Source organism: Lonchura striata, chromosome 1 (assembly GCF_050655825.1).
Source record: "Lonchura striata isolate lonStrDom1 chromosome 1, ASM5065582v1, whole genome shotgun sequence".
NCBI classification, from domain to species: Eukaryota; Metazoa; Chordata; class Aves; order Passeriformes; family Estrildidae; genus Lonchura; species Lonchura striata.
Genome location: NC_140703.1, coordinates 107240692 through 107260132, shown reverse-complemented (window position 1 = coordinate 107260132; position 19441 = coordinate 107240692). Strand labels below are relative to the sequence as shown.

At 34.6% G+C, this 19441-nt stretch overlaps 1 protein-coding gene across 3 annotated transcripts in view; it reads right to left on the bottom strand.

Moving 5' to 3' along the window:
* The window catches only part of IL1RAPL1 (interleukin 1 receptor accessory protein like 1), a 678558-nt gene that overhangs the window by 373276 nt on the left and 285841 nt on the right, over positions 1-19441 (bottom strand). The gene's annotated exons all lie outside the window — the stretch shown is intronic.

The window sequence follows — 19441 nt, the reverse complement described above, 5'->3', positions numbered from 1 at the left end:
ATTTAATTGGGAAAGATTCAATTTAGAGATCAGATTTAAGGAATAGTGCTAAAAATATTAGTTTACTGTCCATCTGTTAGAAATAATACAGCAAAAGACATTAGAATGTATTCACCATACAAGGTAGAATAAAAATTATATTTTATATTTTTCAAGGCGAAAATTTCATTTGCTAACAAATACAAATAAAGGAACTGGAGTTACATTGGCATTTCAAATAGAGACAGAAAAAATGTATTGTACCACATTAAAGTTGCTAAATTTAAACCTCTTATTTGCTATTGCTGCTTCTAGTGATTCATGTCTGCATCATAAATTGAAGTTAACGGGATAAATATACAAAACCCAATTTACTTTTCATGTAATGATTTCACATCAAATTATGATGGTACTCATGAATGGTAAAATTCTAATCGAGTTAATTTTTATAAATCAAATATGTCTAATTTGTCAAAAAATAACACTGAAATATTTTGTCTCACAGCTTGAGATGAGAGAATATTTTGCTTGTTTTCTCTAGTCATATTTATAAGTGACACCTGATTTAAATGGTCATTATAGGAACCTAAAGATAAATTTTCCATAAACTGGAACTGACTAATTTTCATCTACACTTAAGTTACAATACCTTTTTATTGCTTTTCTTTTCATGGTTTAATTATGGTTCTTGAAAGCCCCTAACACCAAAGTTCTTAGTTTCACTGAACTTCTTTCACCTCAGATTATTCCATACTTATAAGAACAGAATTCATATTAAATATGAGAAGGTGGACCTATAGTAAAGCTAAAGTTCCTATGAAATTATTTCAATGAAGTCAGAGATAATACAGTCACATTTTTCTTTATAGTCATTTTTCTGGGAAAACTATTTTTTTTCACCAAGCTTGACTACAGCAATAGTTTTCATAAGTGTGAGAAAACACAGATGGTATAGTAGAGTGGATTGATATAAATAAACTACCTTGTCTCCATGTATTGATTTTGACAAGTTTCCCCAATTTCAGTTCTTTTGAGAGAGTCAAAAATAAATGGTGATCCTATGATTTCACTTGTTTGCATAACTGAAGGTGCAGCCAAGTCTGATAATCATGACTGGGAGTTGGTAAATTGATATCTTTTCTTGCAATAATCACTGACACAGAGAACGAGAAAAGCCCTGCACATTGTCCCCTCTCTCTCTTTCCAAATGGATCTCTGATTGGCTCATCAATTTTACTCCAGTTTGTAACATCACAGCTTTTATCCTACAACAGAGAAGCAGTGTTGCATAATTCCACTAGCAGACATGTAACACCTTCAATAAATATATACACATATAAACACATTCAAGCTGACAAAACACAACTTCAAAAGAGAATGCAAGAAAATGCAAAAAGAATGCTGCATGTGCATGCAAGCAAGTTTCACCCTTCTGCTAATGATTTATGGAACCTTTCTTCTTCAGGCTTGATGACATAGATGAGCTTGATAATAATTTGTTGGACATCTTAGTGAACACAAAGCTTTGAAAGAAATGGATTGACAGTACCGAACTATCTGGTCTGAGTATTTTGGTGAATTTATGCAACAGTTTAAGTAAGAATATTACAACAAGTTCTCATTAATTTAAATAATTAATTACAGGCTGATGAAGATTTACTTTTCAAAAATGCTTCAGAATTCATACAAGAAATTTGGAATTCACAGCTCTTGGCATTGCAATGAATATAATGGCAACTCCTAAAGTCACTCACTGCATGACACAGCATCACAGAATGTCCTGAGTTGGAGGGGAGCCACAAAGACCATCCACTCCAGCTCCTGGTTTTGCACAAGGCAGCCCCAGGAGTCACCCCATGTGCTTGGGAGCTTCCAAACACTCCTTGAGCTCTGTCAGCTTGGTGCTGTGACCACATCCCTGGGGAGCCCATTTCAGTGCCCAGCCACCCTGTGTGAAAAACCTCTTCCTAATAAAAACAAAAACTTCAATCTATTCAGTTTCAGACAAATTTTAGTTAGTTAGTTAATTTGTTTGTTTGTTTTGACTGCTTATTTTCTCTACAATGTAATAAAGTAGAATTTGGGGCTCTTTTTTTTAAGAACACTTGTTCTACTTCTAACACTGTTTCTTCTTCTGTTTTCCTTATCTGTAATAACTTTGCAGGATTTTTCATCTTATTAGATGTTTGCAGTATCAAACTTTTGCTTAAAAGATTTAAGTAAAAGACTCTTTCCTGTATCCATAGCCCTTGAAACCCTTGAAAGATATCTTGCAAATATAGCCTTGAGTATTTGATTTTCTCATCTCACACATCTTCTCAGTCTTATCTAGCAGTGTCTTTTTTCAGGTTCTTACTTATCATATTTCTACATTTTATGCTTTCAAACCTTTGAACCTAAAATTAAAAAAAAAAAACAGCCTATGAAAATCACTCAAATTTATAATTTCTCAGAGAATTTAATGTTCTTCTAATTAAGCTGACCTAATTGTGACAAAAATTAAAGAGAAAATACTTCTCTTTTTGAAGTGTCTTTAAGTCACTTCATCATGGAGCTAGTAATTAACTAAGGTATTACTGATGAATTCAGGTATTTAAACCCAACCTAACCGTTCAGGAAGTTTTAGGAGCTTAACACCTAGGCTCAAGCTAGTTAATTCTCACAGAATTAATCCTTTTATGAAAGCCCTTTAGCTAACATTGTTTCAGTTTAAAGTTTTAAGGAATCAGTTTTGATTTAAATTAAATGGGTTCCTGAGTATTTTAAGTAGTTTATCTGTTATTTTTCAGCTTCTGGGAATTCCAAACTTGAATCTCTTTAAATAACAGTTACTATAAATAACAGAAAAGTTTTGATATATAGGTCAGGTTACTCACACCTCAAGTTCTATCAGCATCAAATAGATGGAAAATAAATTTACCTTGCCTCTTGCTACTATTAACCTGATCTTTACCAACAAAGACACAGCCTGTTAATGTTGAACAGTGCCCTCTACACCTGTGGAACATTTCAGCAACACTATATGGGGACAACATGCAAATAAAGACTGTTTAACAATACTAATGGGAACTGGGTGATTCATTATCTAAAAGAAAATTCTTCTGAGTATCTCTGAGCTGAGCTAGATCTATTGAGTTGTTTGACAACTAATAATATTTTATTTCTTTCCCAAAGAAACAAGATGTGATAGACGCCATAAAAGGAGAAAATCTGATCCTGCTTATGTAGGACATTTTTAATTAGGTCCAGCACTGTGTATCTGCTTAGTTTAACACGGTGAAACTCAATTAAGCTGCTTTAACTCAGACAAGCACTTGAACTAGTTGATGTCCTTAAAATATCCAGTATACAATTTGCTTTAAAAGTTAAACGAGTTGTAGTGATTCAACTTCTAAAATGTGTCTATTGACATTTGACATTGTTCCTCTGAATGAGGGTGACAAATATAGAATTATAATTTAGCCACTCAGTTTAATGACTAAGCTAGTTTTACTTTTTTTTTTTTCCTGTTGATTTCTAATGGCCCTGCATAGCCAATTTGCTGATGTGAAAGACAGCTGGAACCTCTCATGTTTTATGAATGGTAAAGCAAAACTCTGACCTCAGTTTAAACTGTGCAGGATAACTGACAGCAACAAGAAGAGTGGGAACATAATTTAAAGAAAAATGTTCTGAATTTGAAACAGAATGGTTAATTTGGCTTTTTATCTATTTCTGTCATAAGGTTTTGCAGTTTTCCATGCAAAAGAAGGAAAACCACAATTTATTGTGAATCAGCTTCCCCTCTTCAAGTAAAAACCCAGAAGAAAAGTGAAACTCTTGGAAGGGAGCACAAGCTACTTTGAACTAAAAATCTGTGTGTCCTTCTATAGTCATTAAACACGTTACCAGTTGTTCTAGGTTAGTACAACAAACTGCATTGCAAAACAAGTCAGAACACAGCAGGACTTTGTCTTGGTTTCTCTGCAGGGAAAACAGTTTAAAAACTTCATAATATCAAGTGCTAATTCAAACAGCTTTGAGCTGAAAGTCAATGATATGCAGCAAATATGCAAACCTAAAAATACTGAATTAGGAAACACTTTTGGATAAGAGTCACTTGTGAGCAGGAAATGCTGTCTTAGGAGCTAAAAAATAGTACAGCTTGTATGGAAAATTGTTACCTTCTTCTGAGGACCTAATAAAATTTGAGACCACAGGACTGAAAGATATAATTCAAAATACTCCTGCACAAAATGATTGAAAAAAAATCTTCAGTCTTCTCTCTTTTTTTTTTTTTTTTTCCCCGTGATAAGTCAGATTTTCTGGTTTATGTTTTTCTTTCAAATTTTATCACTTATAGACCCCAGGTGTATCTTGTGTGTTACTCACCTGTTAATACTTGGAGAAGACTATGAAGCTTACACTTATTAAATAATAATTTCTGCTGTCTCTCTCTGTCTTCCTCTCCTGCTATCTTCTTAGCCTACTGAGAACCTTCGACCCAACTGTGGAGAGAGAGGATCGGGAAGCGAAGTGAAGGGACGCACACAATTCTTCCAGTCCCATTAAGAAACTTCTGTTTCTACCACAGCATTCACAGCTGAAGAAACAGCAAAGTCTCTAACAGGACTGTTTCTCTGGAACTGCAGCACCAAGGACCAGTCTCATCCAGCCTGCCACATTTAACAGGCTCATGAAGCTATCAGGCTTTCCTGCAAACATCACACTCAGCACAGCTCTGTAGGAAACAATAGCAAGGCTATTCATTGTCAAAATTTGGGTTCAAACTAGAAAGTTACGCTCATTTTCTGTTCTAAGGCTAAAAATATCAGACAGAGGGTGGCTGGGCAGTGGAACAGGCTCCCCAGGGAAATGATCATGACCAAGCTTAGCAGACTGCAAGAAATTCTCAGAAAATACTTTCAGCACATGGTGTTATATCTGGGGCCATCCTGTGCAGGGCCAGGAGGTGGATTCAGTGATCCTTGAGGATCCCTTTCAACCCAGAATATTCTATGGTTCTATGGGCTGAGGATTTGCAATATGAACAAGTAAAGCATGTTTTAATTAAGACTTACAGTGGTGACAGTTTTAAGTCACAGAACTTAGACAGGTTCTTGAGCTTTAAATAAATTTTTCATGTCATTTTGAGTTAGAACACAACACTGACTGTACCTAATGTCTTACAAAATCTACCCACCTACAGCAAGTTCCAAATTTAAAAGACTTCTTCAATTGTGAAAAAATTCTTACTGAATATGCTGTATAGCTTTATACCATGTACTTGGAGGGAAATTAATGATTTTAGAAGGATATTTTTCCAGAAGCAGGAATCTTCAGGACTTTACCAGCATTCAGAATGCTTCATTAGTTTGCTTTAGTAATTAGTAACATCACAATGTTGACAAATTCCTTATACATAAACTTCCATGTCTTCTTAATGCAGTAAGAAATTCCAGACAAATATATCTTTATTATATTTATATTGTGTTCCTTGAAAAATTAGAGTGGGGAATGAGTATTATGCTATTTTTAAAACCTATAAGAAATTAGTGGAACTCTTATGGATTGTACAGACTTGTGACTTTTACCTGGCATTTTAACCATCAACTTTACATGACAAAAGTCTCAAATAAAAAGATGTTTGTGTTTTATATAGTTGGACTCAGTATGTAACCTGGCACACTAAGCCTAATAGTAAAATAACTAACCTTCTGAGGAGAAAGACCTAATATCACACTAAATATCATAACATGCTTCCTCTCCTGAGCTTTAGATTTTATTTTTAATAACTCCAAGAAGTACAGCTCTGAAAACAGTATCATTTTTAAGTCTTATCCCATATTCTGGGATAGTTAAAATATCTTCAGGGAGGTTAAAGAGGGTTTAAGAGTCCTTTTTACAGATAAGATCCAAGATACAATATAGCCTTCACATTAGTGGCCATAAAGATGAAGAAATTGAGATTTTTGATGTTTTTGGATCCCTTGGCAACACTTTGAAGAACACTTGGATTATTAGACTGCTTTAAAGGGTTGCAAAAGGCTGATAAAGATAGATAAAGTTTAATTTATGCACACACGTACATGCACACTTTTATGTATACATATACACGCATATACACACACAGAATAAGATTGTAGGCTAAATATGGGGGAAAAAAGATTAATAATTCTACTAAGGGCTAAATATAGATATTTAGATTTATAAAATCAGGGTTTACATTTCTACCTTTGGTTAGAAAAAGTTAGAGCAAGTAGGCAGCATATATTCTGTTTTATTAATTACCTGATTTTGTCTCTTTATCTTCTGTTTGCTCACATCAATTTGTTAGATACATCTACAAAATCTCAAGGCATTGATTCTCAGTTCATGAAACCACAAAAATATGAAATTCCTCCCAGCTGGAATAAAACATTTGAACTGCTTTACAGATGGTCAGTCAATCCCCTATTAAAAGTTCTTGTGCTGGGGAGGAGGGAAATGATCTGACGAGAGTAAGACCCTCCAAGGGACATGAACAAAGATTTCAAATAACAAGTCAGCACTCTCTTTAACATATTGCTCGACTGTTGATAAGTAAAAAGGTAAGCATCCACTAGACCTTGAAAAAAGGCCTTTATTTTTGTCCAGTATCTCCAGGCCTTCAAGGGTCTTTTTAGACCAAAACTGACAGGAGCAGGGCATCTCTCTTCCTCTTCTGGACAGCTCTCTTGTTCATTATTTGTAACTGCACAAACTAATTTCCCCCCTTACTCACCGTCCCAAGTGACTTTTACATGTGAATTCGATGTTTTCCAGTATTTATTCTTCCCTTTGTCATGGGAAGAATTATGAGATTGAAGATATTCATAATGGAATAGCCTGACAATGGAATATCTAAATATTTATAGATGATAAACAGAACTTCTGTGTGCTGAAATATGAGTGTAAATGTTAAGTGCAACAAAATGAGTTTAAAAGTGAAGCTCATTTTACCGAAAATTCCTTCAAAAGGGCAAAGGAAATAATAGACCTTGGCAAATGTTCAGCATATTTTGGACTTCTGTTATTAAAACAATTACATTATAATTAATGTAAATCACAAACTCAAATCTCAAATCACAAACTCCTTTCAAACAAAATTACATATATGACAGTAATTTAAAGCAGAGTTTGGCATATCTCTTGAAATCATCAATATTTTAACTGTGTTTTCAGCAAATACTGTGAACCACTTGTCTTGAAATTTTTTCTATTTTTCAGTATGTCTTGGTACAACAAGGCTACTTTAGTAATTGTTTTTACTATAAAACACAGTCTTCAAATTGTGTTTAAGATCAATAAAATTTTATATCCTTATAAAAAATTCAATAATTTTGCTTCTATAAAATTTGAGAATATTTGCAGGCTTTTCCATGCATTTAAGTTCTTGATGGTCACAAAGGGACGATCTAGTAACCACAAAGCAAGAAATACTGTTATTTACTTAGTTTAAGAAGGACCTGCTTAATGGAAGCCTAGAAGAGATTCAGGCTGCTCTAAAGGGAAAAATTAGGAGAGTATTGAAAAGAGAATGTGTGGGTTTTTTGCTTTATCACACCAGAGCCAATTCTCAGTGTGAAGCCCAAAACAGCAGTGGTTGTTGAACAACTGACTAGATGCAGTAGTTCAGACCAGCCCCAGGGAAGCAGAAACAATTACTTGTCTGACATAAGAGTTTTTATTTGAATTACTATTTAAAGCTAGAAATAATATATAAAAGAAATAACAGTAAGAACAATCACAATGTTTTACCGGTTTTATGAGGTACAATTTCCAATGAGCCTCACTTTAGTCATTCTAATAGAGAAGAATTTTTACCTTTCCTTCCTTGCCCATAAAATACTAGATACTTAATTTCTAGCATTTTCCTCTAGCAATACCAACTCAGAAATGCTGAAGAGAATGCACATTTCTAGATCACCACTCTGTGTGGTGTCACCTTCAAGATCTACCATGGTTTGGAAGGTCCCATCAGACATTTCTAATTGCAGATTAAGCACAGCTATGGCAGAGAAAGGCAATAAATTCCAGTCAGTCTTCAGTTATCCTAAAACTCTCAAATGCATGAGTAGAGGGAGCAATTTTCCCAAGAGGAGTTTGAACTTCTGTTGCTGTTCATAACTTTCTTTTATCATGTCACACTAACTCCTCTGTAAGGGAACAGAATGAATGCTCTGACTTTGGCATTACAGGCCCCATTTTGTTGCCAATGGACAAGGTCCTTAATGCACTCAAAATACACAAAAATGCACTGTAGGATTAAAAAGAAGTTGAATTAATAAGTTAACAGGCACTGCAGATGGCACATGTCTGCATCATAATATACATAATTTTAGTGTTCTGCTCAAAAGTTTACTGCTTTCCCAGATGACTTAGAATTTCCTGCATGCTTTTTTTATGTACAAGAGAAAAATTTTTGCATGGTAAATTCTCAAAAAACAGCCAACAAATCAAATTCTAGGGATGTAAGATTTGTCATCACAAATATCTACATGACGTTTATTTGTAATTATTTTCTTGTTAAAATCTTATAAACATTTAGTGACTTGATTTCCATGCTTCTATATACATCCTGAAATGACCTAACTGTAAGTCTGGAGGGAAGATATGAAGTTTGTTTTTCCAAAATATGATGAGTTTTCTTCTCTTCCTTTTTTTCAATTTCTTGACAGCAAAGAATGCTTAAAAATGTGGTTCTATTATTATCCATTGGCTCTATTAGTCTATTTTTTTTGGAAAGTACTTTCACTCAGACTTTGTATAAATCAGAAAACAAATTTATTCTCTTCTATCAGAGAAAAAAACATTTTCCCCTTTCAGTGGAAATTTACATTAAAATTATTTAAAAAGCGAATGCATTGTCATCACACAGTTTTCTTTGTCTCTATTTTGAAGATATTTGGAGGCAAGCATTATTTTATTAACATCTATCCATGGAGTTATCACATTTCTAAATGACAATTTCTTGATCATATGTTACTAATCATATACCTATATATTTGTATGCATGGAATGGAGAAACAAGGATTACAGAAAATAGACAAACTGGGATGCAAAAGTCTGTGTGTCTTCTAATGTGCCAACCTTGTTATAAATCTACATGGCAGCTGGAGTGTAAATGGTGTATGGTCACACAGCTGACAAATTAGACCTGCCAACAGCTACAAAGAGAGGAAAATGGAGGGAATTTCATTGCAGAACAAAAAGGCAGACTTTCTTCTTTGATTTCAATTTACATAAAAAAATAGCATGTTGTTTAAAACAATCACATGCAAATAAAGTAAGTCAGAGAAAACAGTCCTCAGACAGGAGCCCTCAAAATAATAGCCTAGTGACTGGAACAGCCCATGGACAAAGAGATTACTCCCAATCTCTCTTTCTTTTCCTCCAATGCACTGAAGCAGAATAATACCTCATTGCCAGTACAGTCTTTCCTATACATTCTAGGCCAGGAAAAACATACACTACCTGACAGAGCCTGAGATGCCCTGGTGCCAGCTTTCAATTTAATTACACAGACAGAAAGGATTCTGAAAAGACTGATGTGTCAGTAGCTATAAAGATCATTAAATCCAATTCCTGTGGACAAAATCTTGAGTCATTTTCAAGGGGCTAAAATGGAATGGCTCCTGGCTTTTATAAACTAGGTTTGAATCAATACCAAGGCTAACTCTGCTTATTGCATATTGAATATGCTTTCATAAAAATTTGGGTTGAGGAAATTTAGGCCCATGTGAAGAACAAATTCCGGGGCTGTAGACTGCATGCTGACAAGTTGTTCACCAGGTTTGCTCTATTTGCATCCCACACTTACATGAGCTCATTTGGTAGCAGAGCTCCCAGGTGTACATTACTTTGATTTCTGGACTCTGTGACTAACTCACATGCATCTGCTAAAATAAATTAGTCTGATACCATTTCCTGACTTTAATGTTTCCAAAACTAATGCAAATTCATTATTGATTATGTCACAGTCATTAAAGAATTTTGAATCGTGACTCCAGTCTCATTCTGGTGTTTCTCCAGTACATAGCCCTTAAGACTATTAGAATCACTCCTGATTTATACACACACATACAAGAAGATTACTGACGCAGCATTAAGAGTATATGTGAGCATTGGCCAGTAAAAAAGCTATTTTTATGCACTAAATTTAATTGAAAGCATCCAAGAACCTGTTGGCTTTTAAGTGTTGATTCAGTTATATGCATCCAGAAGCCTGAGAATATCTGGGTTTTTATTTAAGTGAAAAATTGAATACCTCACAGCATCACAGAATACACTAGACCATGTCTTTATTTCAAAGCTTTGAAATTCTTTTATTAAACACATCGGTAAGGAAAGACAGTGTAAGGAAGAGCATGGGCATGTTTTCTGAAATGTGAGAAAGAAGGCACTCAGTTAAATTTTAAAGTTTTTATATCTTGTCATCCTCTGTTGCTGCAATTTCTTTTTACACATTTTTTAAAAAATTACCTTGAATATATTTGAATGCATAACTTCCCATCTTCCCACCACAATTATCCTAACCAAAATTCCAGTTCTCAACTGGAAACCTACAGATTTAAATGAAGTTGTGTGTCTAATTTGAGTGAGAATCTCTCCAGAATTCCTGAGAAGATCCAGAAAGCTGAGTCAGTATAAATAAGCAACAATCACTATAACACAAGCAATAAACAGGAAAATATAAGATGCATGCATATTGAGGCTATAAATGGTCAGAACATGTCAAGACCTCTCCTCTAAGTGAATACAACAAAAGCAGGAATGAGGACAATCAGATCACATCCTTTTTCTCCTTATCCTGTAAAATTCATCACTCCAGTAACAAACCATTAACATGAACCAAAACAGGTTAGATAGTCTTGGTATGTAGTCTTGGTAGGTATTCTTAATTTATGGTATCTTCATACTCAGTACAGAAAATTCTAATATGGGTTATTCCAGTAGAATAAGAATAAAACAAATTTTTAAATTCTAACATGCCCATAAAAATAAGTAAAACAAGTACTGATAATGATCATGGCAATATTTTTGTGATGTTTTAGTGTCCCAAACTTTTGATCTATTATCCATGCAATGAAAGCACAAGAATATTTTGCTATTTTACAAAGACTGTAAGAGGTTATAGAGATAGCATCTGAGCTACAGAATTTAGAAGTTTGCAGCCACATTCTGTTTACATTTCAAACAAAGCCCATACATGCACAAGTTCATCAACCTCTCAGCTGAACTCTGATTTTGATTGAAAGGAAATGCAAATGTGTGCCTTGGATAGAAATCTCAGCATGTACATGCAGATCCACTTAAAGATGTTAAACTAAAAAATCATAAGTGCCTGGAAATACTGGAAAAGGAAGTTGGTATCTTGTAAACCGAGTTCAAAGTATATTCTTTGATATGGATAAAGAGAAACTTGAAGCAAGTAAGTGGAATTTCTCCAGAATTAATAATGTGTGAGACTACAGTTAGTCTTTCTTTTTTCTCTGTAGTGATTTGACAAAATAAAAATTATTAATTTAGCTTTCACTTTAAATGCAGCCAGTTGAGTTTATGGTGTGTGCCAGACTTTTTCTTTCCCCCCACTCTAAAGCAGCATCACAAATTAATGGTAATTAAGTGAAGAAAGAATTTTGTATATCTGGACAAATCTCACTTCAGTAATTTATTTATTTCCTAAATTTAATAACTTTTAGGAAGCTTCTTGAGTAGATAAATAGACTCAGTATTAAAAAAATTACAGGCCTTATTTACTGTTTGAATTTGGCACCAGCTTGTAGGTGTTGACTCTTTCTATACCTTTTTCTTTTGTATTTTTTCTATATTACTTTTCTCCATAAATGGCTACTGGTGAAATAAGGTCTTCATTATTTTCTTTAAAAACAAAAAGGAAAAGCTGGATGAGAAGTGTTCTTTCTTAATGGCATTTTCACCAGGTTTGCTGACCTCTTAGGTGGATTTGTTTTAGTTAATAAAATTGTATCCCTTTTATCTTTCAATTAAATAAAAATGTGCTGTGGAAAATAAGAAGTGAAAAAGTAATTTTCAATGGTCCAGAAAATAATCCACATTAACATAGGTATATTTACAACATTTTCTCTCCTAGTTGTGTATTTGGTGATTCTTCTGCTTCACTGTAAAGTTGTAAATATGCCAGAACAATTTCACGCCCAGTTCCAGTGGCCAGACTCTTTCATTTCTTGTGTGTCACTCCATTCTTGCATGACTGCCTTCAGATGCTTCTGGTCCTTGCCTCTCCCCATCAGAAGCTCATAACAATGAGTCCTCTTTGGATTTCTTTCAGACTGGTGGAAATAAGGGTGATACACCTTGACTTCACTATGGAAAGGAAGATCCTAATATGCAGATTTTGACTATTACCATCTGCCTATCACCCTTTTATCTCATATTTTCTCAACTGATAAGTTTTTCTGAAACTAAAATATGACACCAGGCTATTTTAAAATGACAGATAAGTCTATTTTGTGATATGAACTCTTGTACTGACCCCTCAGAGGCCTTCTCTCATACAGGCTTCAAAAATTTATAACTTGCTTTGCACTCACAGTTGTAAAATAAAAGTTCATTTCCTACTTCATCTTATTGAAAATTATCTTTTAGGTCTAGAGAATTTGCATTTCATTAAATTGGAATCCTAGAATAAAAGTTTCAAGAAATTGTCTTTCCTAAACCAAGATAAATGGTAAGATTAAGAAAATGGGAAGTTTCTAAAAATAAAAGGCAAAACTGAGGATATTTCCATTGCTGTAAAGTTTGGGAATGATTCTATTATAAAGAGGAAGAGAATAGTGCAATCTCTTGAAAAAAACATAATTAAAAAGAGGTGAGGCTTCTGTCTCTGACACATGGAAGAATTTTTGATATTAATTTTGTTATTCAGGTATTAATGATCCAATTTCTGAAACAAAATTCTGAATTAATGTAATGAGTGCTGCAGAATGAGTACTCATTCTGTACTATGTTCTCTTTCTTCTTATTGAAACAATTCTATGTAGTGCCAAATGAAGACCTTTGGGCTGCCTTACATAACCTGACTCAAATATTAGAGTTTCTTATGTAAGATAAAACATGGAAAAGTATTTTGCTTTTTATCCACTAAATCATTCTGTGTAAGTATAGATCTACTTGAATTTCAACATACTGACAGTTTCCAAATATGGTTAAGATAAAGCATGTCTATTTTTATGCCTTTTATGTTTCAGATAAAAGTATCTATTTCTTCCATGATTTCCCCCTTGCCCCCTGACAAGTAGAATTTGGTGGGAGGGCTCCAAATCCTGAGATGAGGCCAGTCTGAAGAAATCATTAACTATCCTTTTCTTGAGATCAATTGGAACAACTAGATGGAACTAAGAATCTTTTATTTCTTTTCTCCTGCAAAGTGTATTCTGTTATCTGTGTGTACAACAAAAAGTATTTTTGCACTGATCCATTTGATAAACCAAAGCAAAATAAAAACTATCTAACAACTATATTTATATAAACCAGTTTGCACTGATAGGCTGTATCATTATAGCTGTGAAAACAGTACATTCACATTTTCTGTCTTGTAAATGACATCTCAGGTTTGAAGTTCACCATGTTATTTTAAAATGTACTAAGCTTTTGCTGTTATTTCATATGAATTACTTATCAGCTGCACTAATCTTATATAACATTGCTGCTTAATGAACAGAAAGGACTCATGCTCAAAAAACACTCAGAAAAACAGCTTGCTAAACAAATGTGATTCAATTACAGTATCAGTAGCTATTTTTGATAGGTTAAAAAGAAACTGTTCTGGAAGAATCTCCATTTTAAGTTGTTTTGACAATACTGCACATTCTCCAATGAAGGTCTCAAATGAACTTCAATACAGATAAATGCAAGTTTTAACCAACTCATAAGTTACCAACAGTAAGGTTTTCATTCTTATGTTATCAAATATTTTTTTCTTTCTCTATTAATTTGTTGCTCTTTTTCATAAATACAAATTATAATATTTGAGAGACATAAGTCCTTCTAAAATTTTTATTTTCTTAAAATATGACTGTCCTCTTCATTGTAGCACAAATATTCCAGCATCTCAAGGACTAATTTTGCCATTTAATAAATGTATTGCCACACACTCCCAAATCAAGGGAATTAATCTAATTTACTCTGCTTTTCAAGTTTCTCATGAGGTCTGATACATTTTCACAGATGGCAAATTACCCAATGGTTCTGATTATTACAAACTCTTGCATCTAAAATAGTAATTTTCTGCCTACAAATTGTCTGCTAATAACAAAAGTATCCATTTAAATAAGTTCAGTGAATGAGGAATGATCTTTTTCTTTTGCAGCATGAACGGTGCATCTGCATTAACAGGAAGCTCCTTCATGACTTTGGACATTCATATTGACTGTGTTCTTTTGATCCACCCCCTCCGAGAAGCTGAGGGAGTGGGTCATGAACTCCCCTGTACTCTTAGAAGTTGCTATGTATTTTATAAACTATTTTCAGCAATACTTGTTTCTGTTACTAGTCTTTTATGTGTTTTTTTTTTTCAATTAAGCCTTGCTGAACATACTTGCCTTAATCTTTTCCTGTCTCCACAAAGCCATCTCAGAGCCAAAGGAAAAAATAACACATTCTGAGAAACACCTAGTTCTGGGTTTTTGCTTGCATTCTGCTTTCGTCTTACTGTTTCTTTCCATTAAAGCTATTCATCTTTTTTGTTTCTCTATAGGGGACATTTTGTTACCATGTCCCCTTAAATGTCCTTTATCAGATAGAAGGGGTCAAGTTACAAGGACAAATGGACCAACACACAACTCTAATTTGGGACCAGAGCTTTGCTGACCCTCGTTATTTTTCAGACATAAATGTTTTGCTTTCCATCACTCTTTCATTCTCTTCTATCTGCCCCTTAGTGTCGAAAAGAGGATGTTCTCTTATCTGCCTCATTAACCATCTCTGACAGCTAGAAGCCTTATCCACAGCAATCTTTCTGTAGGATGCTACAAGCTGTGCTCACCTCACCGTAGAAGAGGACTGGGCCTTTGACATTGTGATCTGCAGGCACAGCCTATGTGCACTGTTCAGCCCTTTCAGTGGTTTTTATGTGGATTCTTCATCATACAGGGGCTTGTCAACCTACATTACTTAAGTGTGACAAGATGAAAGAACATCAGTCTTGAGTATGATGGACAGGAACTTTCATGCTCTTGTGTGATGACATTGACTGATAAAACTGATATAATGAAAATTATCAAGTGTTGTCAAAGCAATTTAAAGACAATTTGTGCTGCACCTTTTAGTGTATTTGCATATTTTTCATCTTACAACTAGGTAAATAAGATGCAATAAGAATGCTGTGCTGGGTGGGTTTAACAACCCAGGTTGCTCATAGCTGGAGGTCAGTAGCTGTTTAAACCAATCTCTTGCACAGGAACTGGAGAAAAGCAGCAGTGCTTACCCAATCCACTAATCAGACTTCCAGGTGGGACTGGCAGGAATGGAGCTACAATGGATATAACTTTTAGACACAGCACTGTGATTTTTCATGTCACATGGAAAACTGCAAATTCATTATTGGTTCCAAGAGGCAGAGGACATTTAAGGATCACCTGGCTTTGGTAATCATGAATCAATAAATCTCCTGGACATTATGAAAATTAAAAATTCTCGTATTTGTGCAAATAATTTCTGTGGGAAAATACCAGTTGTTATACCCAGCATTCTATTACAACATGCTGAATACAAGGCAGTTTTGTACACACCTCATAGGTGTACATATAATAGGCCGGTATTGACAGTATTAAAAATATAAACGAGCAAAGTTTAAAGGTTATTTTTTCCTGTAAGCATAGATTCCTTCAAGTATCTTTCGACTGATAACTAAGTAATTTTAATGTAACTCATAACAATCCTTTAGGATACACAAGGCAGTTGAATACTAACAACTAATGGCTATATGTGTCAGCATTTACAGTGACTTAAAGATTGAATAATTTTTTGATGTATCTTGAAAAAGACATAATTTTCTTTTGCATACAAAAAAAAAAATCTTGCATTAAACTTTTCCTTTCAGTTTCCTTCAGGACCCTGACATAGTCTATGAAGAGTTTCAAAAAGTACTGTATTAGGAAAAATAAAGGGAGAAAAAAAGAGCACTGGTTGTCAGTCACTTAAAGATAACACAAATTCATAATCTTTGTGTAAACACTCATCCAAAACTGACCTAAATATCTTCTACTCTTAGGTACTGAAACCTCAAATTAATCTGACAAGTAGCCAATACTGAAAGCAAGCAAGGAACCAACCAGACACAACAACAAAAACACAAGACTCTGTGTTGGCAAAGGGAAGGAAGAGAAGGGACTGTAACTCGGATATGTTTATTTCTAAAATATATCCTGTCAGAGCAGCCAGACAACCACATTTATCCCTCTGAAAGAAGAAAATACGTAGGGCATAACAAAAAAATCTGACTCATTATGGACCTATCAAAATGTCATTTAGAGTTGCAATAAAAATAAAAAATATGGCCTAAAAGTGCTGCAGAAGAACTCCTCATGGACCATATTAAATGCAAAAATAATGCTAAACAGTGATAGAGAATCTGAAAATCTGCTTTCCCATCAAGGATATGACAAAAGAAATATATATGTCCTAAACCCCATAGCTCATCATTCAAAGAATTTCTGAAGTCTTTGTGTTTTTCCAAAGTAGAGGATGTGTTGTCAGTTGCTTAAATATATTTCAGAACTAGGCATCATTTAGGAAATATGCAGTCATTTTGAAATGTAGTGACCTGTGGCATATTGAATCATGAACATTTTGGCCTTTGGTCTATTAAATAATGCATTCTTTGTGTGATGCTTTTGGACAGTGTCTCCAAAAACTATGTATACAAGGGCATAAGTTTAACACTAGAAAACAGGGACTTTTAAACTTTAGACTTAATATTATGGAATTTATCAAATAATTAATAAAAGAATGTGGGCAAGTATAACATGAAAAATAGCAAAGATTTTATTGCCTGTAATGTTGATGTATAACATTATAAACTGTTCACCCAATGTGTACTGAGTGTAATAAGTGACAACAATATAGGATTCAGATTTCACTTTTGAACTCTTGCAATATGTGCCTGAGCTACAGAGTCCAAAAGTCTTTAGTTTTAGTAGGTCAAAGCTTTGTGTCCTGCTAATACTTTGACAAAGCACCTGTTATCTGAACTATCATCATAGAGGGTAAATTTCTAATATTGGCAGCCATTCCAAAATGCCAGTTTCTCACAAAATACCCCAGAATATGACAGAACATTTATATAATACACCATCAAAACCAGATGATTGAGATATTGCCCAAAACAATTGTTTTGATGGGACGTTATCTCTGGTAATAAGGCCTTAGAACAGCCTTGTGAACATCATGACTCCCACACAGCCATGCTCCCAGTGACTGTGGCTCTCAGGACTTCTAATAGGAAAAAAAAATTCTTACACAATTACTCTCAATCTGCCCCCAAGCTTTATCCATTTCAGTTTCCTTAGTTTCTCATGTGAAGCTGTTCTATGGGAAAATCAATAGGAAGACCAAAGATATGATGCAGTAGGATCAACAAATTTGGCCTTCTTTACCTGGAAAAACTGTGTGCTGTATTTTTTCTATATAGCTGTGCAAATAGAACTACAATCTGGTCTAACACTTGCAGGGGACTCATAAATGACTCAATAGAAATACATTTTTGTGCGCTATTTTTTCCTGCAGTAAACCGATTTTGTTCCTTTAAAGAGGTCAATGTAAATTGTTTACATTGCTATATTTTAATATTTCCCATGTGCTTCTCCTAACAGGATGAAGGAAGTAACAAAGTGTCACCTGTGTTGCAGACTTCAGTAAGATGCTATTTCAGTATATATTTTTTTTTTTTTAAGAGGAGAGAGTTTCATTTCCCAGGAAATGGAGGCAGAAGTAAAATTCAATGACGCTAGGTTTAATGTATGAGTCATCTAAGCAAATTAACTATTTCTCCTGTATAGAAAACATTACTCATTTCAAGCCATAAATATATCATTAAAAATATAACAGTCTACAAATAGAAATGCAAGCACATACTTAAAGTTTTCTCAGATAGCTACAATATCTTACCTTCAGTGCTTCTACAAGTCACTTCAGTAATTTAAAAGTCTGGGTTTTGTCTGAGTATTATAATTACTGTAAGGAAATCTATTCAGGGTGTTACATGGCCAGTAGCTAACCATTAGTGTGAACAACTCTAGTCATTCAACAGAAAGCAAAGAAACCCCAGAGCACACCTGTGTTTCAGTACAAAAATGTAATCCTGTAGCAATAAAGGCAAGCCTCTATTATATTCAATGAGTTTTGCAACCACAAAAAGGAGCCAGAAAACTTGAGCCTTTGTCTTTTCAAGAACCATGCAATGACACTGTATCAGTGCCTATTTATCAGCTACGGGTTTTTAAAATTAAATTGCCCCCGGATAGAGTGCCCTGCAGCCATGGGGCATAACCTTCTCCAGGCAAAGAGAGCCAAACTCAGGACTAGGTAACACAGGTGTGAGCAGAGTGGCAGTGTGCATGGAGGCAATTATGTTTCTTCATCCCAAAGTCTCTGCACTGCTCTGTTTTCAAGCAGTGAACATGAAGGGTGAAATAGGAGTCAGCATATTTCTCCGCTGTCCCATCTCTCCCTTGGCCAGCAGAGGTGCCAGATATACTGACAGGGCACACTGCTCTACACCAAGAAAAAAATTATTCTCCTTGTGTACTCTGAGCAGTTCAGAGTGATGTTCTGTTCTTCCAAAACAAGGCAAGCAGAGATCTGCATGGCCCTGACTGGATCCATCCCAAAACAGTCTAGCACCCCAACAACCTATGGACCTTCAGAAAGTGACATTAGCACTTCACTTCAGAGAAAGCAACAGTTTTGTCTAATTCATAAAGAAAAACAAGGTGAGAAATTCCCACAAAAGATTGTTTCACTCCAAAAAGCACTAGTAACCAGTGCTCTCTCTAAGCCAATCCACACCAGGCAAATGATGTCTGAGTCTTGTTAAAGAAACCTTTTTTGAACAGCTTGATTGCTATTATGAACCTTGCAGTGGGAGTTTGGCTTTTAGCATATGTGAAAGTATGGTGTGCTCTGCTTTATGTATATAAACAATTTCCCCATAGTAACATAGTAAACATTGCACAGACTAGATATGGCCATGAAGCCCAAGCACCTTCTTTCAGTGCTAGCACTTTTGAAGGACTCTTCTTGTGGACTGAGAAACAAACAAACAAACAAACAAAAAACCTTTCAATAGATCTTTAAAAAAAATTCTTCCAATGTTGCTAAAGTTATTGTGATTATGGAAAAGGAGGATATATTTGGTGTAAAAAATGGGGAAGACAAGAAAACATAAGCCAGATCTCTAATGTTGTTGAGACTTAAGCAACAG